Here is a 27,474-nt window from a genome sequence, read left to right on the forward strand (position 1 = left end):
TTCCATGACATAACAACCACTCAGGTCATTCCAGGTGAGTCCACATATCCATAACCCTATATACACGGTTGCCCATAAAGTTGGAATAATTTAGTTTTCAGACACATTCCTCTTTTTATTTTCTATTTATACACATCAGTAATCACCTTTGACCAGGTGCAATGAGATTGATCAATACAATTTTGAGAATATTTACACTTTATCTATCAAGAATAAATCACATTTTCACAATCATTTCATGGAAAGAGGTAAAAAGTATTTGATTCCAACTTTATGGGTGACTGTGTGTATGTTAAAGGACTCATATTCTTCACATCTCCAGCTAATATTCTGTGTCTCTACTGGAATATCTTTACATGACTTCCAGTTAAAAACTCCTTATTTATCTTCTACTGGTCCTTTATGCAGCCGCTCAGTTCAGCCTCTGTCTATTAACAGGCCGTTTTAGCTCCTGTCTCTTTTTAAGCTTTCTTACCCTCCTGTTGTACTCGGGTCCATTTTGACCCAGAAGAACAACAGACGTTCACTTAAAAATGAGGTATAGTTTCATTTAACCCTCTAAATTATCATCCAATTTTGTGTTTGACCTTTTTAACAATTGTAAAAAGAAAATAATCATTAGTTGAAGTGTTGAAAGTTTTAGATACTAGTGAGGCTACTATACCAAATAATACACATATTTAGGAAATGATGGTTATTTTGGAGTTAACGCCTATTGTCCTCCTGGGTCAAATGGATTGAACAGCAGGAATCGAGTTCACGTAACTAAGACAGAGAAGTGGAGGAAGGCCAGGAAAGAAACTTAACCTGGTTAACCTTACAGCACAATACAATACAGTATAGTAGTCCACTCCTCCTTCCTAATATGGTCAATAAAGGGTCCTCACACCTTAAGAAACTTAGACAATTAGACGAGGTGTACCAGATAGGAAACCGTGTCATTCAGCTATTTTTAAAGTGCAATTACAGTGCAGCATTGTACAGTCTGGCTGCAGTGGGAATGAAGGACCTGTGGAAGCGCGCTCCTTCTTACCCTTGGGGTGTATTAATCTGTCGCTGAAGGAGCTGCTTAAGGCCCTCACAGTCTGATGCAGAGGGTGAGAGGTGTTGTCCATGATGGAGGACAGTTTGGCCAAAACTTTCCTCTCTCCCACCACCTCTATGGGGTCCAGGGGGCAGCCACAGACTGAGCTGGATGATAATGGATGGATGGCTGGATGGATGGATGGCTGGATGGATGATAATGGATGGATGATAATGGATGGATGGATGGATGGATGGATGGATGATAATGGATGGATGGATGATAATGGATAGATGAATGGATGGATGATAATGGATGGATGATAATGGTTGGATGGATGATAATGGATGGATGGCTGGCTGGCTGGCTGGATGGATGGATGGATAAGATAAAGATGGATGGATGGATGGATAAGATAAAGATGGATGGATGGATGGATAAGATAAAGATGGATGGATGGATAAGATAAGATATGGATGGATGGCTGGATAAGATAAGATATGGATGGCTGGATGATGATAGATAGATAGATAGATAGATAGATAGATAGATAGATAGATAGATGATAATGGATGGATGGCTGGCTGGCTGGCTGGATGGCTGGCTGGATAGGAGTATTAACCATATCAGTCCTCGGGGGGGTTGGCTTGGGTAAATGCCACCCTGATGACATCACAGATTAGTGTCATGGCTTTGGGGCAGAGATGGAGCCTCGTGTTTTGAACATATTGATGTCAGTGTGATGTCAGTGTTGTACCAACAGACCATCAGCTTTTACCAACAGACCAGGCTCTTTTACCGACAGACCATCAGCTTTTACCAGCAGACCATCAGCTTTTACCAACAGACCATCAGCTTTTACCAACAGACCAGCAGCTTTTAGCGTCAGACCAGAAGCTTTTACCAACAGACCGGCAGCTTTTACCGACAGACCAGCAGCTTTTACCAATATACCAGACCAGCAGCTTTTACCAATATACTAGACCAGCAGCTTTTACCGACAGACCAGAAGCTTTTACCGACAGAGACCAGACCAGCAGCTTTTACCAACAGACCAGACCAGACCAGCAGCTTTTACCGATAGACCATCAGCTTTTACCGACAGACCAGCAGCTTTTACCGACAGACCAGCAGCTTTTACCGACAGACCAGCAGCTTTTACTGACAGACCAGCAGCTTTTAGCGTCAGACCGGCAGCTTTTACCAACAGACCAGACCAGCAGCTTTTACCAACAGACCAGCAGCTTTTAGCGTCAGACCAGAAGCTTTTACCAATAGACCAGAAGCTTTTACCAACAGACCATCAGCTTTTACTAACAGACCAGAAGCTTTTACCAATAGACCAGAAGCTTTTACCAACAGACCATCAGCTTTTACCCACAGACCGGCAGCTTTTACCGACAGACCGGCAGCTTTTACCGACAGACCAGCAGCTTTTACTGACAGACCAGCAGCTTTTAGCGTCAGACCGGCAGCTTTTACCAACAGACCAGACCAGCAGCTTTTACCCACAGACCAGCAGCTTTTAAACGCCTGATGATTACAGGTTGTTTCTGTTGTTGTTGTTGTTGTTGTTGTTTTTGTTTTTGTTTTGAAAATTCACAAGTAGGGATGTCCGATATTATCGGCCGATATTCACTTAAAAATGTAATATCAGGAAGTATCGCTATCGGTTTTTATAACCGATGTTTGTTCTTTAGGCTTCAGCATTTCCGAGCCTGCATGAACGCAGCATGGGACGTTTACCGGCGCACGCTTGATGACGTATAACAACACGCTAGACTCATGGGTTGCTAACCGTAGCTAACAAGTTCATAGCGTCCACCGCCATGAACACCAACACACAAACAGAAGGTTTACCTCCTCGTTGTCATTTTCTCTGTTATGCTTTCGGCGAGTCGCCTCTGTGACGTCACCGTCAGAGTCCGGTGGGTCCTATCTGGGTCCAATCTGGGTCCTATCTGGGTCCTACTCTGGGTCCTACCTGGGTCCTATCTGGGTCTTAACTGGGTCCTATCTGAGTCCTATCTGGGTCCTATCTGCGTCCTATCTGGGTCCTATCTGGGTCCTATCTGGGTCCTATCTGTGTCCTACCTGGGTCCTATCTGGGTTCTATCTGGGTCCTATCTGGGTCCTATCTGGGTGCTATCTGGGTCCTACTCTGCTAGAGACACAACAGCTGAGAGGACCGAGTGAGAGGACGTTCCTATTAAAGGTCCCGCCTCCAGAAACGGGGCTTATGTCTGTGGTTCTGAACTATTTCCAAGTGTTCCCTACGGATAGTAAATGACTACAAAGCAGCATAATAAATATGGCAGTGATATATTGGCTCTTTTTTCCATAACTTAAGTTGAAGTTGTTCTCTTATTTTGCACAGACAGTGTTTACATGAGGAAAGCCATGTTGCATTTATGTTTGCATCCAGTGGAGCATCACAATAAAATCAGGCATAACGTGTTAATTCAACAATAGGAGATATGTTATGTTGTTATCTAATAGTTTAGGTGTAAAAAGCCTGCAAATATCGGTATCGGAAATTAAGAGTTGGGGAATAAAGGAATATCGGCAGAAAAGTCAATATCGAGCATCCCTAGTTACAAGTGTGTAAAAGTGCAAAAAGCCTGAAGCATCGTCTCAGATTTCACTCTGAGCTCAGGAGAACAAATCAGATGTGAGTAAAAATGGCCGCTGGTCACTGATGCTGTTGCCCCCCCCCCCCCCCCCCCCCCCCCCCCCCCCCCTAATTATCCTCTATAGTTCTTCACAGTTTAGGCATTTAGCTGCTGTTGTTTTTATCCACAGTGACACTAAAATAAACGTGAGTGACACTCGAGCCGACAGACTCTAATACAACTAACACATGTTGAGATTTTAGTAGTTTTTTTCCTCCAGGTGACAAAAAGTTTAACTCTGCTTTGTTTATAATGATCCTAATGTGTGATCCTGTGTGTCACGTCTCTTATTTATTATATATTTACATTAAAGCTGCAAGTAATTATTATATTTCACAATTAAGCAGCAAAAAAACATGGGAAATATACCCAGAAGTCATTTTCTAATATTCATTTATTTTTAATATGAATGAATTAAATCAAAATATTCCTTTATTAGTCCCACAGTGGGGAAATGTACATTATTGCAGCAGCAAAGTGGACAGTAAATAATAGATAGAGCATCAATAAAAAACAATAAATAAAAACAATAGTATTAAAATAAATATAGTAGGAATAAATACACATAATGCAAGAAAAGAAAAGCAAAATTATCCAATTAACAAACCTGAAATAATCATTTTTATCACATTATTGCTTTAAAAAAAGACCTAAACGAATAATTAACATCAGAATTATTGCTGATTATTTTTCTTTTAATGCAGATTTATATTTCACACTGAATGCTTTTACTGTGAAACCCTTTGTATATCTTAATTTTAAAATAAATGAGTAAATCTCACTCAATATTTTAAGAATCTTCCACTCATGATAAATAAATATGAGTTTGACATTAGAGAAATAAACGAGGCCTTTTAGTTTGTTCATTTAAATGAATGAATCTATTTTTATATTTTCAATTTAAACCATTTACATGTATTTTATTAATCTATTAAACATTTAAATAACAGAGTATTTAAATGTTTAATTTTACATTAAAGTCTTTTTTCAGCTGAATTTAATCTTTAAATGAAGTTTATCTGACTTTATTATTAAATGTTATTATTCGAGCCGGAAACACACTCAGTTCTTAATGAATGTGATGTTATAATATAATTATTTATTTAAAGTATTTATTAATAAAAAGCTTAAATAAACAGTTTTTTTATTTTCTGTTGTGAAGCCTGAAAAATAAATAAAACCTTAATCCTGTTTCAGACAATCAACTAAAAGTCTTCATGTTGTTGATTAAAGTCTAAAAATATATAAATATAAATATAAATATAGTTATTTTGCACTCTGAGCTTCTTATTGTGGTTTTATTTAGTCTCGTGCACAGATTCAGTCTCGTGAGGTTTGTGTCGCAGAGAAAATCCCGACCTGACATTTTATTTATTTATTTATTTATTTATTGTCAGATAATAAAAAATAAAAACTGCTGCGGCCTCACGTGCGTGTGTGTGTGCGCGCGTGCGTGTGTGTGATAGTTATTTTAAAAGGAGAACACGCGTCATCTTAACTTCTTCTTCTTCACTAATTGATTTTTTTTTCGAAATTGGGGAAATTTGCGCTGTTGCGTTTTAAAAAAAGCTGATATAACTTATATTTTACAGCCAATTAATGACTAATAAATACATTTAAAATGAACATTAGACTTTATATATTTAAATATGATTAAAGCAGACAGAATAACAGCAGCGGACTGTAATAACATCACAGTCAGCTGCGTGTTTAATGTTTAACACCAGCTGCTTTTATTTCCTTTTAAATTATTTGTGAATGAATTTAATTATTATTTATTATTCTAAGGGTTGAAAAACCAGAAGAAGAAGAAGCTTAATGTTAACATTTTGCTTTGTGACTCGTTTCTAACAATTCAGCTTTTTTATTTATTTATTTATTTATTTATTTATCTCTTGAATGTAGAAATATTCATGTTATTCTCATGAAGAAGATTAGCGGGAAACTAAAAGGCATTAATACATGAATAATATAAAACAATTAGAGGTGGAATAAAAACGTTTAAATATAAAAACAACGTGTTAATTAAATGAAGAAGAAAAAGAAAAAGCGAGCTGACAGCTTTACAACAAACATGCGTGGCGGGAAAACATTAAAACATAACATGACAGAGATATAATGGAGATGTAGAGAGGCTCCTGCAGGAGGAGAATAAACACACACACACACACACACACACACACACACACACACACACACACACACACACACACCTCCTGCAGATCTGAGCTGCAGAAGAAGAATAAACTGCAGTAAATGAGCAGATTCATGTTTAAAACGTAAATAAAAAAGTCCAATATGCGTCAAAACTATGAAATAAACATTGAAATAATGTGTTTTTATATGATTATAATTATTATAATATAGCTTTACTTCTTCCACTTTTAGGATATACTTAAAAATAGACAATAAGACAGAAGAAATGTATTTTATTCAATGTATAAAAATACTGTAAAAGGTTATTATGAGCTTGATTTTTATTAAAGGAGCAGACCGTGTTTTTAAAGTTTTAGCTACGTTACAAATAAAAGTACTGCAGTATTATGAGTGATGTAGTATGCAGTATTCCAGTAAAAGTACTGCAGTATTATGAGCGATGTAGTATGCAGTATTCCAGTAAAAGTACTGCAGTATTATGAGTGATGTAGTATGCAGTATTACAGTAAAAGTACTGCAGTATTATGAGTGATGTAGTATGCAGTATTACAGTAAAGTACTGCAGTATTATGAGTGATGTAGTATGCAGTATTACAGTAAAAGTACTGCAGTATTATGAGTGATGTAGTATGCAGTATTACAGTAAAAGTACTGCAGTATTATAGTGATGTAGTATGCGGTATTACAGTAAAAGTACTGCAGTATTATGAGTGATGTAGTATGCAGTATTACAGTAAAAGTACTGCAGTATTATAGTGATGTAGTATGCAGTATTACAGTAAAAGTACTGCAGTATTATAGTGATGTAGTATGCAGTATTACAGTAAAAGTACTGCAGTATTATGAGTGATGTAGTATGCAGTATTACAGTAAAAGTACTGCAGTATTATAGTGATGTAGTATGCAGTATTACAGTAAAAGTACTGCAGTATTATGAGTGATGTAGTATGCAGTATTACAGTAAAAGTACTGCAGTATTATAGTGATGTAGTATGCAGTATTACAGTAAAAGTACTGCAGTATTATGAGTGATGTAGTATGCAGTATTACAGTAAAAGTACTGCAGTATTATAGTGATGTAGTATGCAGTATTACAGTAAAAGTACTGCAGTATTATGAGCGATGTAGTATGCAGTATTACAGTAAAAGTACTGCAGTATTATAGTGATGTAGTATGCAGTATTACAGTAAAAGTACTGCAGTATTATGAGTGATGTAGTATGCAGTATTACAGTAAAAGTACTGCAGTATTATGAGTGATGTAGTATGCAGTATTACAGTAAAAGTACTGCAGTATTATAGTGATGTAGTATGCAGTATAACAGTAAAAGTACTGCAGTATTATAGTGATGTAGTATGCAGTATTACAGTAAAAGTACTGCAGTATTATAGTGATGTAGTATGCAGTATTACAGTAAAAGTACTGCAGTATTATGAGTGATGTAGTATGCAGTATTACAGTAAAAGTACTGCAGTATTATGAGTGATGTAGTATGCAGTATTACAGTAAAAGTACTGCAGTATTATAGTGATGTAGTATGCAGTATTACAGTAAAAGTACTGCAGTATTATGAGTGATGTAGTATGCAGTATTACAGTAAAAGTACTGCAGTATTATACTGATGTAGTATGCAGTATTACAGTAAAAGTACTGCAGTATTATGAGTGATGTAGTATGTAATACTACAGTAAAAGTACTGCAGTATTATAGTGATGTAGTATGCAGTATTACAGTAAAAGTACTGCAGTATTATAGTGATGTAGTATGCAGTATTACAGTAAAAGTACTGCAGTATTATAGTGATGTAGTATGCAGTATTACAGTAAAAGTACTGCAGTATTATAGTGATGTAGTATGCAGTATTACAGTAAAGTACTGCAGTATTATAGTGATGTAGTATGCAGTATTACAGTAAAAGTACTGCAGTATTATGAGTGATGTAGTATGCAGTATTACAGTAAAAGTACTGCAGTATTATGAGTGATGTAGTATGCAGTATTACAGTAAAAGTACTGCAGTATTATGAGTGATGTAGTATGCAGTATTACAGTAAAAGTACTGCAGTATTATGAGTGATGTAGTATGCAGTATTACAGTAAAAGTACTGCAGTATTATGAGTGATGTAGTATGCAGTATTACAGTAAAGTACTGCAGTATTATGAGTGATGTAGTATGCAGTATTACAGTAAAAGAACTGCAGTATTATAGTGATGTAGTATGCAGTATTACAGTAAAAGTACTGCAGTATTATAGTGATGTAGTATGCAGTATTACAGTAAAAGTACTGCAGTATTATGAGTGCTGTAGTATGCAGTATTACAGTAAAGTACTGCAGTATTATAGTGATGTAGTATGCAGTATTACAGTAAAGTACTGCAGTATTATAGTGATGTAGTATGCAGTATTACAGTAAAAGTACTGCAGTATTATGAGTGATGTAGTATGCAGTATTACAGTAAAAGTACTGCAGTATTATGAGTGATGTAGTATGCAGTATTACAGTAAAAGTACTGCAGTATTATAGTGATGTAGTATGCAGTATTACAGTAAAAGTACTGCAGTATTATGAGTGATGTAGTATGCAGTATTACAGTAAAAGTACTGCAGTATTATAGTGATGTAGTATGCAGTATTACAGTAAAAGTACTGCAGTATTATGAGTGATGTAGTATGCAGTATTACAGTAAAAGTACTGCAGTATTATGAGTGATGTAGTATGCAGTATTACAGTAAAGTACTGCAGTATTATGAGTGATGTAGTATGCAGTATTACAGTAAAAGTACTGCAGTATTATAGTGATGTAGTATGCAGTATTACAGTAAAAGTACTGCAGTATTATAGTGATGTAGTATGCAGTATTACAGTAAAAGTACTGCAGTATTATGAGTGCTGTAGTATGCAGTATTACAGTAAAGTACTGCAGTATTATAGTGATGTAGTATGCAGTATTACAGTAAAGTACTGCAGTATTATAGTGATGTAGTATGCAGTATTACAGTAAAAGTACTGCAGTATTATGAGTGATGTAGTATGCAGTATTACAGTAAAAGTACTGCAGTATTATGAGTGATGTAGTATGCAGTATTACAGTAAAAGTACTGCAGTATTATAGTGATGTAGTATGCAGTATTACAGTAAAAGTACTGCAGTATTAGGAGTGATGTAGTATGCAGTATTACAGTAAAAGTACTGCAGTATTATAGTGATGTAGTATGCAGTATTACAGTAAAAGTACTGCAGTATTATGAGTGATGTAGTATGCAGTATTACAGTAAAAGTACTGCAGTATTATAGTGATGTAGTATGCAGTATTACAGTAAAAGTACTGCAGTATTATAGTGATGTAGTATGCAGTATTACAGTAAAAGTACTGCAGTATTATGAGTGATGTAGTATGCAGTATTACAGTAAAGTACTGCAGTATTATAGTGATGTAGTATGCAGTATTACAGTAAAGTACTGCAGTATTATGAGTGATGTAGTATGCAGTATTACAGTAAAAGTACTGCAGTATTATAGTGATGTAGTATGCAGTATTACAGTAAAGTACTGCAGTATTATGAGTGATGTAGTATGCAGTATTACAGTAAAGTACTGCAGTATTATAGTGATGTAGTATGCAGTATTACAGTAAAGTACTGCAGTATTATAGTGATGTAGTATGCAGTATTACAGTAAAAGTACTGCAGTATTATGAGTGATGTAGTATGCAGTATTACAGTAAAAGTACTGCAGTATTATGAGCGATGTAGTATGCAGTATTACAGGAAAAGTACTGCAGTATTATAGTGATGTAGTATGCAGTATTCCAGTAAAAGTACTGCAGTATTATAGTGATGTAGTATGCAGTATTACAGTAAAGTACTGCAGTATTATAGTGATGTAGTATGCAGTATTACAGTAAAGTAGTGGTTTGGTCCTCTGACTGATATATTATTATTATGACATCATTAGATTATTAATAGTGAAGCATCAGTGTTAGAGCAGCATGTTACTGTTGTAGCTGCTGGAGGTGGAGCTAGTTTACACTACTTTATATACAGTTAGCTAGTTTAGTCCAATGGTTCCCAACCTAGGGGTGGGGCCCCTCCAAAGGGTCAGCAGATAAATGTGAAAGTAGTATCACATAGAAATACTACAGTAATGTACAAGTACCTCAAACTGTACTGCAGTAAAGTACAAGTACCTCTAACTGTACTACAATAAAGTACAAGTACCTTCAAACTGTACTACAGTAAAGTACAAGTACTACAAACTGTACTACAGTAAAGTACAAGTACCTCTAACTGTACTACAATAAGTACAAGTACCTCAAACTGTACTACAGTAAAGTACAAGTACCTCAAACTGTACTACAATAAAGTACAAGTACCTCAAACTGTACTACAGTAGAGTACAAGTACCTCAAACTGTACTGCAGTAAAGTACCTCAAACTGTACTACAGTAAAGTACAAGTACCTCAAACTGTACTACAGTAAAGTACAAGTACCTCAAACTGTACTGCAGTAAAGTACAAGTCAAACTGACACAGTGAAGATGATGATGATGAAGATAGAAAGGTGTACTGTCTCTTTAAATAATCGTGTATCAGATTAAAATGAAAGGATAAACACGTTAAACTCTTCTTCTTCTTCTTCTTCTCTCGTACAAACATTTACAGTAACTGTCGTGTTGTTTACTACGCTCTCTAAGCTGTGGCGTTGACCTTTGACCCCCGGGGCCAGCGACTCCTCCTGCAGAGCCGATGGATGGATGGATGTTTTCTCTCCTCTTCCTCCTCCTCTTCCTCTTCCTCGTGCATTATTAACCGCCAGCCGCTCTGAGTGGATCAGCTGACCTGAGGAGCGGCGGCTGCTCGATCTGTCGCTTCGCCCTCCGAGGTGATTAGTAGTCACGCAACGGGCCTCCGAGAGGAAGAGGAGGAGGAGGAGGAGGAGGAGAGGGTTTCCGGCCCTCTCATTGGCTCGCGGCCGAGTTCCCAGTAGATCCTTATTGGTTGCTACTGGTTCCCATGAGGAGGAGGAAGAGGAGGTGAGGAGGAAGGTCAGCCAGGCCCTTGTTAAAACCCAGCAGCAGGTTTTACTGTTTATCTGTGTTGGTTGACCCCCTCTAACCCCCCTAAAGCCCCCCCACCTCCACCTCCTGCAGCTCTTCCTCCTCCTCCTCCTCCTCTAAAACTTTATTCACCTCCTTTTCTTCTTCTTCCTCTTTCTTCGTGTCTTTCCACCAGTCGTCTCTCGTCTTTCAGCGTCCTATAACTCACATATAAATCTCACATTAGTTTGTTTTGTCTGGATTTTATTCTTTTATTCTCAGGTAAAGTTATTTTAATGTTTATGTTTTAAAAAACAGTGATTTTAAACTTTAAATGCTTCTAATGTCTAAATATAAAGTTTAATAATGTTGTTTTTAGATGTTTGAGCTGCAACATTTATAAAAAAGTCTCACTCACACGTTCAAGTATCAACATTATTGCAACTTACTAAATATGTTCATTAACATTTTATCATTATAATGATCTTTTCTGACCATTAAATGCTTCTATTGTCTAAATATAAAGTTTAATATTGTTGTTTTTATGCATATTTGAGCTGCAACATTCAGATTATTTGGTGCATTAAAAAAAGTCTGAACTTTTCTTTCACACATTAAATAGCCAAATATGTTCATTAACATTTTCTTGTTTCATTGAAAGAAAAAAAGATGGTTTTCCAAAATTAAATGTTTCCAGAGTCTCAACATAAAGATAATAATGTTGTTTTTTGCAGATATTTGAGCTGCAACTATCAGTGACTTTGGTGCATTAAAAAAAAGTCTGAACTTTTCTTTTTACACATTAAATAACCAAATATGTTCATTAACATTATTTTTCATTATGTGGAAAGATAAATGATCTTTTTCTAACTCTTAAATGCTTCTAGTGTCTAAATATAAAGTTTAATATTGTTGTTTTTTGCAGATATTTGAGCTGCAATAATCAGATCATTTGGTGCATTAAAAACTAAATATCACTCACATGTTCAGCATCAATAGTTCTGCAACTTTCCAAATACATGAATTAACATTTTCTCATTTTATTGACAGTAAAATGATCTTTTTCTAACTCTTAAATGCTTCTAATGTCTAAATATAAAGTTTAATTTTTTTTTTTTTTTGCAGATATTTGAGCTGCAACATTCAGATCATTTGGTGCATTAATAAAAAGTCTCCCTCACATGTTCAGTATCAACAGTTTAACATGTTAATTAACATTTTCTCATTTTATTGACAGATAAATGAGCTTTTTCTAACTCTAACTGCTTCTAATGTCTAAATATAAAGTGTAATATTGTGTTTTTTTGCAGATATTTGAGCTGCAACCATCAGATCATTTCAACTTTTCTTTCACACATTAAATAACCAAATATGTTTATTAACATTATTTCTCATAAGCAAGTGTTTGTATTATTTTGATGTTTGCTCAATGTTGTAAGTTTATCATTTGTTCATTTAATTCTCAATAAACATTTGATCACGAAAAAAACATTATTTCTCATTATGTGGAAAGATAAATCATCTTTAAGTGTTTCTAGTGTCTCAACATAAAGTTTATTATTGTTGTATTTTGCAGATATTTGAGCTGCAACATTCAGTGAATTTGATGCATTAAAAACTAAATCTCACTCACATGTTCAGTTTCAACATTTCTGCAACTTGTCGAATATATTAGTTAACATTTACCTCGTTTATTGACAGAAAAAATGATCTTTTCCAAACTTAAATGTTTCCAGAGTCTCAACATAAAGTGTAATATTGTTGTTTTTTGCAGATATTTGAGCTGCAACTATCAGTGAATTTGATTTCTGACCCTTAACCCTTTATAGGCACTCATTGAAATACTTGGAAATGTGCATTATCCTAGAGAGTTATTGGGGAATATTACATGACTTTTTTTGCGTTTGTGACTTTTTATATGTTGCAAATCAGGGTCATTGAAGTTGCCATATATGGTTCCTCACCGGTCTAATGTAAAACATATACCAAAAACTCTATATATAAAGGGAGGCTATTTTGGATGTTTACGGAAGTAACCAAATATAGTCACTCGCCCGATAAAGGGTTAAATGTTTCCAGAGTCTCAATATAAAGGTAATATTGTTGTTTTTTGCAGATATTTGAGCTGCAATAATCAGTGAATTTGATGCATTAAAAAAACTTTACTTTCACACATTAAGAAGCCAAATATGCTCATTAATAAACTTTTTTTCGTAATGTTGACGGAAGAATTCAGCCAGGATTTCTGTCGTATATGAACCTGCTTCATTTCTCCTCCTCTTCTCCTCCTCTTCTCCTCCTCTGTCTCCTGCTGTTAGTTTCACCTCCTTCATCTCTTCCCACACATTAACTTCATGCACATTAATCTGCAGCAACATTTATAAGTTAATATAAATATAAAGTTACAGTCCTGCATGTTTCAGGTTGCTCTCCACTCTAACTCACCTGACTCTGATACTCGTTAACAAACCTTTAACGAGCTTCAGCTGATCGATGACGAGTTAATTATTAGAGTCAGAGAGGTGTTTTAATGTGGAGAGAAACCTGAAACCTGAAACCTGAAACCTGCAGGAGAGGACAGCAGCTCTACAGGAGAAGAGGAGGAGATTTATATTAACATGAAATAAATTAAATTAAGTTAAATTAAATTAACCTGAATGGAAGAAACGTAATGTGAGTAAAATATTATTATAATATTTAATAGAGTTAATAGAAAAGCAGGTTTAACCTTTGTGTCAAATGAACCCCGTCTGTTTTGACTGTTCCTTCCTTCCTTCCTTCCTTCCTTCCGTCTGTTCTTCCTCCCTCCTTCCTTCCTTCCTTCCATCTGTCCTTCTTTCCTTCCTTCCTTTCCTTCCTTCCTCCCTTCCTACCTTCCTTCCTTCCCTCCTTCCTTCATTCCTTCCTTTCCTTCCTCCCTTCCTCCTTCCTTCCTTCCTTCCTTCCGTCTGTCCCTCCTTCCTTCATTCCTTCCCTCCTTCCATCTTTCCATCTTTCCATACTTCCATCCTTCCATCCTTCCTCCCTTCCTTCTTTCCTTTCCTCCCTTCCTTCCTTCCTCCCCCCTTTTCTTCCTTTCTTTCCTACCTTCCTTCCCTCCTTCCTTCCATCCTTCCATCTGTCCTTCCTTCCTTCCTTCCATCTGTCCTTCCTTCCTTCCTTCCTTCCTTCCATCATTCCTTCCTTCTTTCCTTTCCTCCCTTCCTTCCTTCCTCCTTTCCCTCCTTCCTTCCTTCCTTCCTTCCATCCTCCCATCCTTCCTCCCATCTTTCTTTCCTTTCTTCCCTTCCTTCCTTTCTTCCTTCCATCATTCCTTCCTTCCTTTCTTCCTTCCTTTCATCCTTCCTCCCTCCCTTCCTTCCTTCCTTTCTTCCTTCCTTCCATCCTCCCTTCCTTCCTTGACTCGAGGGTTAAACTCATTTTTTCATGGCTGTTTTTTAGGCGCTTGTGTTTCTTTAAAAGGTCAAAGGTTACTAAGGTTACTAAGGTTACGTAAAGATCATCAGGGGTCACTGATCAATACTGAGCCACATGTTTAAAAGTCTTCACACAACAGCAGCAATTATAGATGAAAACTGTGAAACATTTATATTATTATTATTATTATATATAATATTAATATAAACATTTATATTATTATTATTATATATAATATTAATATAAACATAATATTAATATAAACGTTTATATTAATATTATATATATAATATTAATATAAACGTTTATATTATTATTATTATTATATAATATTAATATCACAGAAAAGCTTCAGATGTCTCCAACACTCTGCAGAATGTTTTAGTTTAAATCCTTTAAGTTCAAACACTAACAAATAATACTGATCATTAATACACTGAAACATCTTTATTTAACCAAATATCTCCTCTTCCTCCTCCTCCCGTCTTCCTCTTCCTCCTCTTCCTCTCTCCTCCTCTTGTTTTCCTCTTCCTCCTCCTCCCGTTTTCCTCCTCTTCCTCTTCCTCTCTCCTCCTCTTGTTTTCCTCTTCCTCCTCTTCCTCTCTCCTCCCGTTTTCCTCTTCCTCCTCTTCCTCTCTCCTCCTCTTGTTTTCCTCTTCCTCCTCCTCCCGTTTTCCTCCTCTTCCTCTTCCTCTCTCCTCCTCTTGTTTTCCTCTTCCTCTCTCCTCCTCCTCTTGTTTTCCTCTTCCTCCTCTTCCTCTCTCCTCCTCTTGTTTTCCTCTTCCTCCTACTCCCGTTTTCCTCTTCCTCCTCTTCCTCTCTCCTCCTCTTGTTTTCCTCTTCCTCTCTCCTCCTGTTTTCCTCTTCCTCCTCTTCCTCTTCCTCTCTCCTCCTCTTGTTTTCCTCTTCCTCTCTCCTCCTCTTGTTTTCCTCTTCCTCTCTCCTCCTCCTCTTGTTTTCCTCTTCCTCTCTCCTCCTCTTGTTTTCCTCTTCCTCCATCCTCCACCTTCTCCTCCCCTTCCTCTCCACATCTTCCATCTTTCGCCTCCTCCTCTTGTTTTCCTCTTCCTCTTCCTCCATCTTCCATCTTTCTCCTCTTCCTTCTCCTCTTCCTTCTCCTCCTCCTCCTCTCCTTCTCTGCTCTCATCTCCTTCTCTCCTCTCCTTCTCACCTCTCCTCTCTTTTACTCTCCTTCTCCTCCTCCTCTACCATCATCCACCTTCTTCCTCCTCCTCTTCCTCACCGCTGTGCCTTCATCCCTTCCCCCCCGACCATCGCCCACCTCCTGCTGCTACTTCCTCTCTTTCTCTACCATCCTCCACCTTCTCCTCCTCTTCCTCTCCACATCTTCCATCTTCCTCCTCTTGTTTCTACTTCACTTCCTTTTCCAGCCTCATCTCACTCTATTAAAAGACTAAAAAACAACTCAGGATGATTTTTATGCTCAATTAAATGATGAATTCATCAATTAAGTGATTATTTTCTCATTAGTTTGCTCTAAAAGAGTCAGAAAATGTCCCAGAGTTCATGTTTTATGATGAGATATTCAGTTAATGATGATATAAAACAGAGAAAAAACATTACATATGAGAAGCTGGAATTATGAACATGTTTTAACCCTTTACATACTGTTCATATTCTGACTCATAATTAAACTCTACATTAATTCACATTCATAAAATCCCCATAAAAGTTTAATTAACCTTTCTGTTTGATTGACACACATCACCATCACTGTTTTATGGTCCAGGAGAACATTTTATATAGAATATGAAGAATGAAAAGGCCAATTTTATACATTTATACAGAATGAGTCTCTAACATGTTTTTAATAAAAGTTTAAAACAAATGAGGTGTGAATGAGTCTGTAGAGGCTGTAAAACATCACATTTAGGCTCAATGAGAGAAATAAATCCATGTTTTCTGTTGTCATGGCAACAAAGCAGAAGGAAAAGCAAAGGAATTCTTTTTTTAAATGGTACTTTCTTGGTTAAAAGTGCAGTTTGAGCCCCAAAATGTCCAGAAATGAAACATCAGTGGTCGGTTTGCTTCTGATTTTCACTAATTTAACTCTCAAACTGAGCTTCTTCTTCCAGGCTGGATCCTGCAGGTTTAGGGTTAAGGCTTTTTACCTCGCTGTGTCTCTCTGTGTGTTTTATCCTGCTGCTTTTAAATCTCGCTGTCTTTTCCTATCGAGTGTGTTCGCTTCACACACACACACACACACACACACACACACACACACACACACACACACACACACACACACACACACACACACACACACACACACACACACACACACACAGCCCTCTGACTGACTGAACGGCCGTCTCTCTGACTCCATGTTTCCGTCTCTTTTCTGTCTCTTTGGTCCTCGCTGTCTGTCTGTCTGAGCGATCTCACCTTCCTTTTACCTCACCAACAACGTGTGTGTGTGTGTGTGTGTGTGTGTGTGTGTGTGTGTGTGTGTGTGTGTGTGTGTGTGTGTGTGTGTGTGTGTGTGTGTGTGTGTGTGTGTGTGTGTGTGTGTGTGTGTGTGTGTGTGTGTGTGTGTGTGTGTGTGTGTGTGTGTGTGTGTGTGTGTGTGTGTGTGTGTGTGTGTGTGTCCTCCACCGCAGGACTCTCTATACTGCACCTATTGTCATGGACTGTGTGTGTGACCTTTGACCCGGTGCCTGTAAAGCCAGAGGACCTGCAGGTTAAAACCTTTATTGTGTTCTTTAGTGTCGGAGAACCTGGATTAAAACATGAACAAAAGGAACAAACCAAAGTGTCTGTAAGAGATAAAGAGAAGCTTCTTCCTCTCTGTTCAATCAGCCGAGAGGACGAGTTGTTTCCTTCCTCTGGTGAATGAAGCCAATTTACACACTGAACACTTCCTACACTGAGCTGGTTGCTGGGTTGGTTGGTTGGTTGACATCCATCACTTTCCACCTCCTCCCCTCCCCAAATTCAACCCCCCCTCCCTCTCTCGCCAACCTCTCGCCAACCTTTCGCCGCAGCAGCTTAGCTCAGCAGCCTCGATACTCACGCAAGAGAAGGGGCGGAGGGATGGGCGGGGGAGGGGGGGGGGGGGGGGGGTTGGAACGAAAACGCCGACATTTTCAGGAACTGTACTGAATGAAAAACGTGCAACGAAAAAGCAGATGTCAGAAAAAAGAACAGAACAGGGCAGCGGGGATGAAAGCATGCATGCATAATGGAGCGTGAGGTGAGGATGAAGAGCGGGTCAGGATGTCCCCCTTCTTCTTCTTCTTCTTCCTCCTCCCCTCTTTATTTTCTTCTTTCATGAGTAGAAGGGGGGAGGAGGAGGGGAGGCGTGAAAGCCGGCCTTCTGACCAAGCAGAAAGCAATGGGAGGTTAAGAGGCGAGGGAGCGAGGGAGGGAGAGGCGGAGCTAGCGCGGAAACCAGCACCTCAGCGGTCCAATCAGACGCCGGCGCTCTACGAAAAAAAAAAAAAAAAAAAAAAACCCTCCACACACACACACCACACACACAAACATAAAACCCTGCTGGAAGATTGAGATATTTCTAATTAGAAGTGACTCTGCGTGCCAGTGATCCATGCAGACTATTAGTGTTGTCACGAAACGCTGCGGATGCTACTGAGCATGCTCAGTCGGCTCCGGCGAAGGGAAGGGAAGGTCACGCCGCCTGGGTGTTGCAGCAGCAGCGAGCGCTCCCCCAGCTCGCTCTGCGTTGCCTGGATCCTGCACGCGATCTTCACCGGGGGGCGGGGTGTGTGTGTGAGCGCCGGGCAACGGGTCAGAGCTCGAACTCGCTGTTTTTTTTCTTCTTTTCCCTCCCCCCCCCCCCCCCCTTCTCTTCCCTTCGTTTTCATACTCGGCGATGTTTGTTTGACAATACTGCAGCCACAGTTTTGCAGCATTTTTTGGCCTTAAAGCAAAACATGCAGAGTTCACGGCTGTCAGAGCGCTGCTGCAAAACATACATCGACCCCCACCCCCACCCTCTCGCTCCGAGTGTTTCCAAACTGTCGACGCTCGATCAGAACAAACAAAACCACAAATAAAAACCTTCTGATGTGACTAAACTGCCTCAGAAAGACCCAAACACACATTTAACCTTTTTACTTTAACGATCAGAAACAATGAATTTTTCAGCGTATGAGCCCTTTAAAAAAAATCACGTTAACATTAAAATATTAGGTTTCTTTACAAGGTGAAATGACTCAACCTGACCCCCAAAATGACCAACGTGGAGTCCGAAATGTTCACGATTAAAGGATTTAATTAACCTCCAATTAAAGCTGATTTAAGCAGCTCGTGCTCTAAGCTAAGGAAAGATAACGCAGCTTTACGTTTTAGAGATTTAAGAGATCTGCAGTTTATATTAAGGAGTGTTTGCTGCATTAAAGGATCATTAAAGGACATTTTATCACATTTATATTTAGTAACAGACACCTATAATTACATTAATATTATTATCTTTGTTGATTTGAGGTTTTATGCAAACACCTGATTTTTTTTATAACATCACATTTATTTAAAGGTTGATTTTCTTCTTTATTTCCACATTTAGTCGTTCATTAAAATGCAAAAATAAGCAGCAACGCTTTATTTAACCCTTTATATACTGTTCATAATTAGTCTCGGCATCAATTTAAATTAAAAAATGTTTAATTAATCTGATGGAAAAATCTCCAGGAGAAGATTTTATAGAATATGATGATGATTTGTGCAAAAAAATGAACATTTGCATTTATAAAAATATGTATTAGCTGCAAAAAAGTTAAAAAAAAAAGATGCATTTTATTTCCATTTTCATATATTTTATATTATAGCTTTACACACTGTTCATAATTAGTCTCTACATCAATGCAAATTAATAAATGCTTAATTAATCTGATGGAAAAATCACTGTTTTATGTTCCAGGAGGATATTTTATAGAATATGATGATGATTTGTGCAAAATAAAAATACATTTGCATTTATAAAAATGTGTATTAGCTGCAAAAAAGTAAAAAAAAAAGATGCATCTATTTCCATTTTCATATATTTTGGGTTAAATTAGGAAAAGTCTGGTTAAAGGAAATATATGATGTTTTTACAGCTCTCACATGAACAGCATGTAAGGGTTAAAGGTGTGTGTGTGTGTGTGTCTGTGTGTGTGTGTGTGTGTGTGTGTAAGTGTGTGTGTGTGTGTGTGTGTGTGTGTGTGTGTGTGTGTGTGTGTGTGTGTGTGTGTGTGTGTGTGTGTGTGTGTGTGTGTGTGTGTGATGGAGGGGGGGTTGGTAGGTTGGTGCTGGTCTACATTCCTCTTGGTTGCATTAACGTCTAAAATCCTGTTTCAGTGGAAGCGAGCGGCTCTCAGATTATCAGCTCTGCACTAAATATTTCTGTGTGTGTGTGTGTGTGTGTGTGTGTGTGTGTGTGTGTGTGTGTGTGTGTGTGTGTGTGTGTGTGTGTGTGTTTGATGCAGATTTCTGCGAGGAAACAAACAAACAAACATTTTTTCTATTAATTTTGAGCTCCGTCAAATACGTCATTGTCTCTTTTATTTCTTCACATTTTAAAGATTTAAAAGCCTTTTATATAAATATTCATCATCAGTGTATTTTCTCCTTAATTAAACATTTTTAAGATGAATAAATGAGTTAAATTTAAATGTTTTTGCACATTTTTCTTTTGCACAAATAAGATAAAGTAATGTAATTTCATCCTGAATGCATCGTCACATTAAAACAGCATTTTCTTCAATTAGCAAATAGAAATCGTAACGTTATTTTGCTGCAAATTAATTTAACATTTATGGTTTTAAATTCAACACAGAACCAAAACAGAAGCCGAAATATTATTTATATTGATTAAATATATTATAAGATGGTTTCATCACCTCTGATATGATTAATGAGACATATACACAGCAAATAATTATCAGTATTCATCATTTATGTCTTAATATTCACATTTTTGCCACAAAAAATAACAAAAACAGTTAAATAGTTTATTAAATAAATCAAATTCTGACTTTATATGTTTGACTTTCCTAACAAAATGTACTGATAACTTTAGTTTTTTGAGTCTCTAACATGTTTTTTATAAAAAGTTTAGAACCAATGAGGTGTGAATGAGTCTGTAGAGGCTGTAAAACATCACATTTAGGCTCAATGAGAGAATAAATCCATGTTTTCTGTTGTCACGGCAACAAAGAGGAAGGAAAAGAGAATAAATGATTTTTTTAAATCTTTATTGGTTAAAGGTTCAGTTTGAGCCCCAAAATGTCCAGAAATGAAACATCAGTGGTCGCTTTGCTTCTGATTTTAACTAATTTAACTCTTAAAAATGCTCAAACTGAGCTTCTTCTTCCAGGCTGAATCCTGAAGGTTTAGATGTTGATATTTCTTTGGATTTTTGCAGGATTTGCAAAATTCAAAAACATGCACACAATGTTATATTTCATTCACAGTAATTATCGAAGAGTATTTCTGCTCTCGAGTCGCTTCAGACGGTTAAAATTAAAAACGTTAACTTCTCTCCAGCGTGCAAAGCGAGCGATGTCTTGCAGGAAGTGAAGCGTTAGGCTCCGCCCCCTCAGACAACAACAGCTCACCAACATGGAGGACGAGTACAGACGAAGGAAAAGGTTAACATTTACATATCAGACAGTTAAACAGCTGACAGATGACATTTACCAGTTCTCCTTTAAAAAAAAAAACTGTCCAATGAAATGTGGATGATCTCAAACTGTGGAGACGTTCCTCGTTAAATTTAATATTAATGTACGATAATTAAAAGATAAGATCATTAATTAACTGTGAAGCTTAAATTCAACGTGTCATAATTCAGATTTTATGTGTTTTTTAAGGATAATTTGTTAAAATCAGGAGTAAAATTGATCATATGAGAGATGACAGATTATCAATGTCAGCTTTTACTGAGTGTGTGGCGTTCACTGACTGTTCCCAGTGTAGGAAATTACCACTACACAAACAAATCCCTGTAAATTCAATGGTACCAGTGCAGAGTTTAGTGTCTCGTCTTGTTCTGAAGCATCAAATCAAAACATTTTTTATTCATCAGAGTATTTTAATGGTTTCCTGCTCTGAGTCCTGCTGCTGCTGCTGATTGTGTTTTTCTTCCTTTTATTTCTTTTCCAGCTGTGAAACAAACACTTTCAGAGCCTGTCAGAATATTTTACTGCTGGAAAATAACAATGTGTGATTGAGGAAGACTTTTAGAAAGAGGATAAAAACACTGGGCGATAAAATCAAGTGCAGCAACCTCTGGTCCAGCCCTGCAGGCCGATACTTTAACAACCGGCTTTAACATCAACATGAATATTTGGTCGCAGAGCCGTGAATAATCTTCCCACCGTTAACCGTTTCCTTTCCAGCTGTTCTCACCAGTTTGGATCCATTATCTTCCATTTTTACCGACTTTTCTTGAAACAAATGAAGCGATCCTGAGATCCAGAAAGGCGAATAATGTCACTTTTATCAAGATTATTCATTTAAAAACACTTAAAATTAGATTATTTCTTCTAAAACAGGATAAATTGAGTCATTTTGATACTGATGACTGTATGTAGTGTTTGTTTTCTTGTTTTTGGTAGTTTTTCTATCCAAATACTGAGCGAAAATCATCAAAATCACCTTTTTTATCACAGAAAACCCAAATAACACTTACCAGTATAATCCTGCTGCTTTCTTCTTCTTCTTCTTTTTCTTCTTCTTCTTTTTCTTCTTCTTCTTCTTCATCTTCTTCTTCTTCTTCTTCTTTTTCTTCTTCTTCTTTTTCTTCTTCTTCTTCTTCTTCTTTTTCTTCTTCTTCTTTTTCTTCTTCTTCTTCTTCTTCTTCTTCTTCTCCTTCTTCTTCATCTCCTTCTTTTTCGTCTTCTACTTCTTCTTCTTCTTCTTCATCTTCTTCTTCTTCTTCGGCTCCTCCTTCTTCTTCTTCTTCTTTTTCTTCTTCTTCTTCTTCTTTGTCTTCTGGGCTTCTTCTTCTTCTTCTTCTTCTTCAGGGCTTCTTCTTCTTCTTCTTCTTCTTCTTCTTCTTCCTCTTCTTCGGGGCTTTTCACATCTTTAAAACGTCCTGGCGGCTGTTTACGGCTCTGCAGACGTCAATCATAAACAACAACATGGAGATTACATGATGTGACACATGCTGTTAACGTCTGTGTGTGTGTGTGTGTGTGTGTGTGTGTGTGTGTGTGTGTGTGTGTGTGTGTGTGTGTGTGTGTGTGTGTGTGTGTTAATGATGATGATGATGAGCTCAACACATGACAGGATTCTCTCTCTTATTCTCATTTTTATTATAAAACATTTGAAACATTTCGCTGCTTTTCCTCTGATTGTTTTCACAGATGTTCGGTCGCTCGCTGATCAGAATGACGGATTAATTTATTCCCTCTGCAGGTAGAAAAACCTCATTTGAACCCTTTAAGCTGTCGTATCATATCAGAAACACTTCATCATCATCATCATCACCGCTGAGTCCTCTGTGACAGTAAACTATATCTGAGACATTTGAGGACTCCATGTTGGACTTTTAGTAAAACATTAATCCACATTTTTCACCATTTTCTGACTTTTATTAGACTGAATAACTTTATACTTTATTTATAGCTTTTTGCAAAAGGAAAAAACAGGTGAAAATATCCTCTCATGCTCATATTTTACCAAAGAAAATCATGAAAAGTTTCCCCCACCGTTGATTTTGATACTTGTGACTGTATTTAGTGTTTATTTTCTAGTTTTTTGGTTGTTTTTCCCCAAATACTGATCAAAAATGATCAAAATCACCTGGTGAAAATATCTCATTCTCAAAGAAAACGCCTTTTTTTTCTCCCTGCGAATAAAAACAATCAAAATGATTCATTTAAAAACATTTAAAACAAGATTAAATGTTCTGATTTTAATACTTGTGACTGTATTTAGTGTTTGTTTTCTTGTTTTTGGCTGTTTTTTTTGAGGAGGGACGGAGGGCATCTGATGAGTAGAAAACATAACACAGAATATAAATAATCCAAAAAGAGTCTGAAACATAATTTTTCATCATCACGTTATTGATTATTAATTTGATGATCAGTCTGTCTGGAGAGATGTTTCATCACTCGGATAGTTTACATTGTTTAGTTTAGTTTATTTTAACCCTCCTGTTGTCCTCGATTCAAGGAAGGAAGGGAGGAAGGATAGGAGGGAGGAAGGAATGGAAGGAAGGATAGGAAGGAAGGATAGGAGGGAGGAAGGAAGGAAGGTAGGAGGGAGGGAGGAAAGAAGGAAGGAGGGAGGGAGGGAGAAGGAAGGAAAGAAGGACAGAGGAGAGAAGGTAGGGGGAGGAAAGAAAGAGAGAAGGAGGGAGGGAGGAAAGAAGGAAGCGAGGAAGGAAGGTAGGAGGGAGGGAGGAAAGAAGGAAGGAGGGAGGGAGGGAGAAAGGAAGGAAAGAAGGACAGAGGAGAGAAGCTAGGGGGAGGAAAGAAAGAGAGAAGGAGGGAGGGAGGGAGGAAGGAAGGAAGGAAGGAAGGAAGGAAGGAAGGAAGGAAGGAAGGAAGGAAGGAAGGAAGGATGACAGAGGAGAGAAGGTAGGGGGAGGAAAGAAGTATCGAGGAAGGAAGGAAGGAAGGAGGGAGGGAGGGAAAGAAGGAGGAAGGAAGGACAGAAGGGAGGAAGGAAGGACAGAAGGAAAGAAGAAAGGGGGATGGAGGAAGGAAGGAAGGAGGGAGGGAGGGAGAAAGGAAAAGAGGAATGGAGAAAAGAAGGACAGAGGAGAGAAGGTAGGGGGAGGAAAGAAAGAGAGGAGGGAGGGAGGAAAGAAGGAAGCGAGGAAGGAAGGAAGGAAGGAAGGAAGGAGGGAGAGACAGAATGAAGGAAGAAAGGGGGATGGAGGAAGGAAAGAAGGAAGGGAGGAAAGAGAGGAATGAAAGAAAGAGAGAGGAAGGAAGGAAGGAAGGAAGGAACAGTCAAAACAGACGGGGTCAATTTGACCCGGGAGGACGACACAAAGGTTTAAGATCGTTTCCTTTTAGTTTCACAGAAGAAGAAAAATCTCTTCTTCTCTTTGTTTGCTTTTGTTTTCAGAGCGTTTCATCCTCAGAGGAGGTGATGATGTTTATGTACTGTGAGAAGAAACACACACACACACACACACACACACACACACACACACACACACACACACACACACACACACACACACACACACACACACACACACACACACACACACAGGAAGCAGCTGAATGTGCCAGACGTGCTGACACACTGAGGAACAGTCTGACTCTACTTTCTTTATTCATGAGAAGCTTTTTGGACTTTTTCTGTTTCAAGACGACTAAATGTAAAAAATGTAAGACTTCTTATATTTATATATTATAGTTTATATATTATATTTATATATTATATTATATTTATATATTATATTATATTTATATATTATATTATATTTATATATTATATTTATATATTATATTTATATATTATATTATATTTATATATTATATTTATATATTATATTATAGTTTATATATTATATTATATTTATATATTATATTATATTTATATATTATATTATATTTATATATTATATTATAGTTTATATATTATATTTATATATTATATTTATATTTTATATTATAGTTTATATATTATATTTATATATTATATTATAGTTTATATATTATATTATATATTATATTTATATATTATATTATAGTTTATATTTATATATTATATTTATATATTATATTATAGTTTATATTTATATATTATATTTATATATTATATTTATATATTATATTATATTTATATATTATATTATATTTATATATTATATTATATTTATATATTATATTATATTTATATATTATATTATAGTCTGTAGATCAAACATGAGTCAGATTGATGAGTAGATTTAACTTAATTAAGTTTGTATGTAGTATTAAAAACATGACATAGAATATATAATTAATAGTAAAATATAGTAAATATAGTAAAATATGAATTATTACATGTTGGATTTATTTTACTTTTTGGACGTTTTGAGCTTAAAAACAACAAAATGTGTAAAATGTACGACTTTTCACTCTAGTTTTATCACATTTTTTATAGTTTGTAGATCAAACACGAGTCAGATTTCACTTTTAATGAGACTCATATGAACAATGTTGTGTGTAGGAGAAAAAACATATATAATAAATAGTCAAATATAGTAAAATATACTTATTTCATGTTGGATTTATTCTACTTTTCGGAGTTTCAAGACAATAAAATGTGAAAAATGTAAGACTTCTTCACTTTTAATGAGAATAATACAAACAATATTAGTTAAAGTTTGTATGTAGAATTAAAAACATGACATAGAATATATAATAAATGGTAAAATATAGTAAATGAAGTAAAATATGACTCATTTCATGTTGGATTTATTTTACTTTTTGAGTTTAAAAACAACAAAATGTGAAAAATCTTCACTTTTAATGAGAAAAATACAAAATATATTAGTTAAAGTTTGTCTGTAGTATTCAAAAACTGACAGGAATATATAATAAATAGTAAAATATGATTTAATTCATGTTGGATTTATTCTACTTTTCGGAGTTTCAAGACAATAAAATGTGAAAAATGTACAATTTCTTCACTTTTAATGAGAAAAATACAAATTAAATATTATATTAAGTAGAACAAACATAACATATAATATATAATAAATAGTCAAATACAGTCAAAACAGACATTTTACAGATGTGTGTGGATGTTTTCAGCATATTAGACACATTTATATGAAGGTTTCTATATTTTCTATGATGTTTATTATGTTTTATGGTTCAGTCAGAAGAAGAAAAATTTAAGATTTAAAGACGATAAAGTTAAAATTAAAATGCTCAGAGAGATTTTAAACCAATGCAACTCTTTAAGTTTGTCTTTATTCTGTGTTTTCGGGTCTTTTCGGGTCTTTCCCCCCCGCTGGAGTCCGCTGGAGTCCGCTGGTGCAGGTCTGGGATTATCAGCTCTAGAGGAAGTTATCAGTGATGACCTGTGAGGGACTTCCAGTTTAACGGGTTGGGGGTCAGACGGCCGACGGTTCAACCCGTTAAACTTTAAAGATTAAAGACGCCACTTAACACGGGAAGCTCAAAAGGTCCAGACCAGAATAAACCTGAACGCTGGAGATACACACACACACACACACACACACACACACACACACAGAGAGACACACACACACACACAGAGAGAGAGAGACACACACACACACACAGAGAGACAGAGACACACACACACACACAGAGACAGAGACACACACACACACACACACACAGAGACAGAGACACACACACACACACACACACACACAGACACACACAGAGAGACACACACACACACACACACACACACACACAGAGACACACACACACACAGAGACAGAGACACACACACACACACACAGAGAGACAGACACACACACACACAGACACACACACAGAGACACACACACACACACACAGAGACACACACACAGAGACAGACACACACACACACACACACACACACACACACACACAGACACACACACAGATACACACACACACAGAGACACACACACACACACACACACACACACACAGAGACACACACACACACACACACCTCCTTCACACATCAGATCTGCTTCTCATGACCTAAATTCATTGATTATTTTAATGAGATAAGTTTAAAGTTACATTTCAGTAGTTTAAAGTTTGACTTTTACACTTTAAAGTATTAAATAAAAGTTTTTATATTAATACTGAAGCTCTGAGATTATATTATCTATAAGTTATTTAAAGATGTTTAAACATGATCTTACATTAATGTCTGTTTTTAAACACTATAAACCTCCAGCTGTGAGTCTATATTTAACATGCTGCTGTGGCTCATTTATGTCTCTACACCACTCACTTAAGTCATGAAACTGTTAATTATTTATATTTTCATTGTTTTAAAGAGACGTACTTTAAATAGAGAAAGACACATTAATGTTTTATACATGTAAACTGATTATATTATAGTTTTATTTCACATTATTCTGTTGTGTTTCTGTGCATCTGACGAGTCAAACTATAGTTTTAACTTGAATTATCACTAAAGATTTGGACTTTTTTTGGGCGTTTGCATCATTTTAATTATAATTAAGGTTCCTGTGAGTTTTATTACTGTGTGAA

This window comes from Scomber scombrus, chromosome 12, assembly GCF_963691925.1.
Source record: "Scomber scombrus chromosome 12, fScoSco1.1, whole genome shotgun sequence".
NCBI classification, from domain to species: Eukaryota; Metazoa; Chordata; class Actinopteri; order Scombriformes; family Scombridae; genus Scomber; species Scomber scombrus.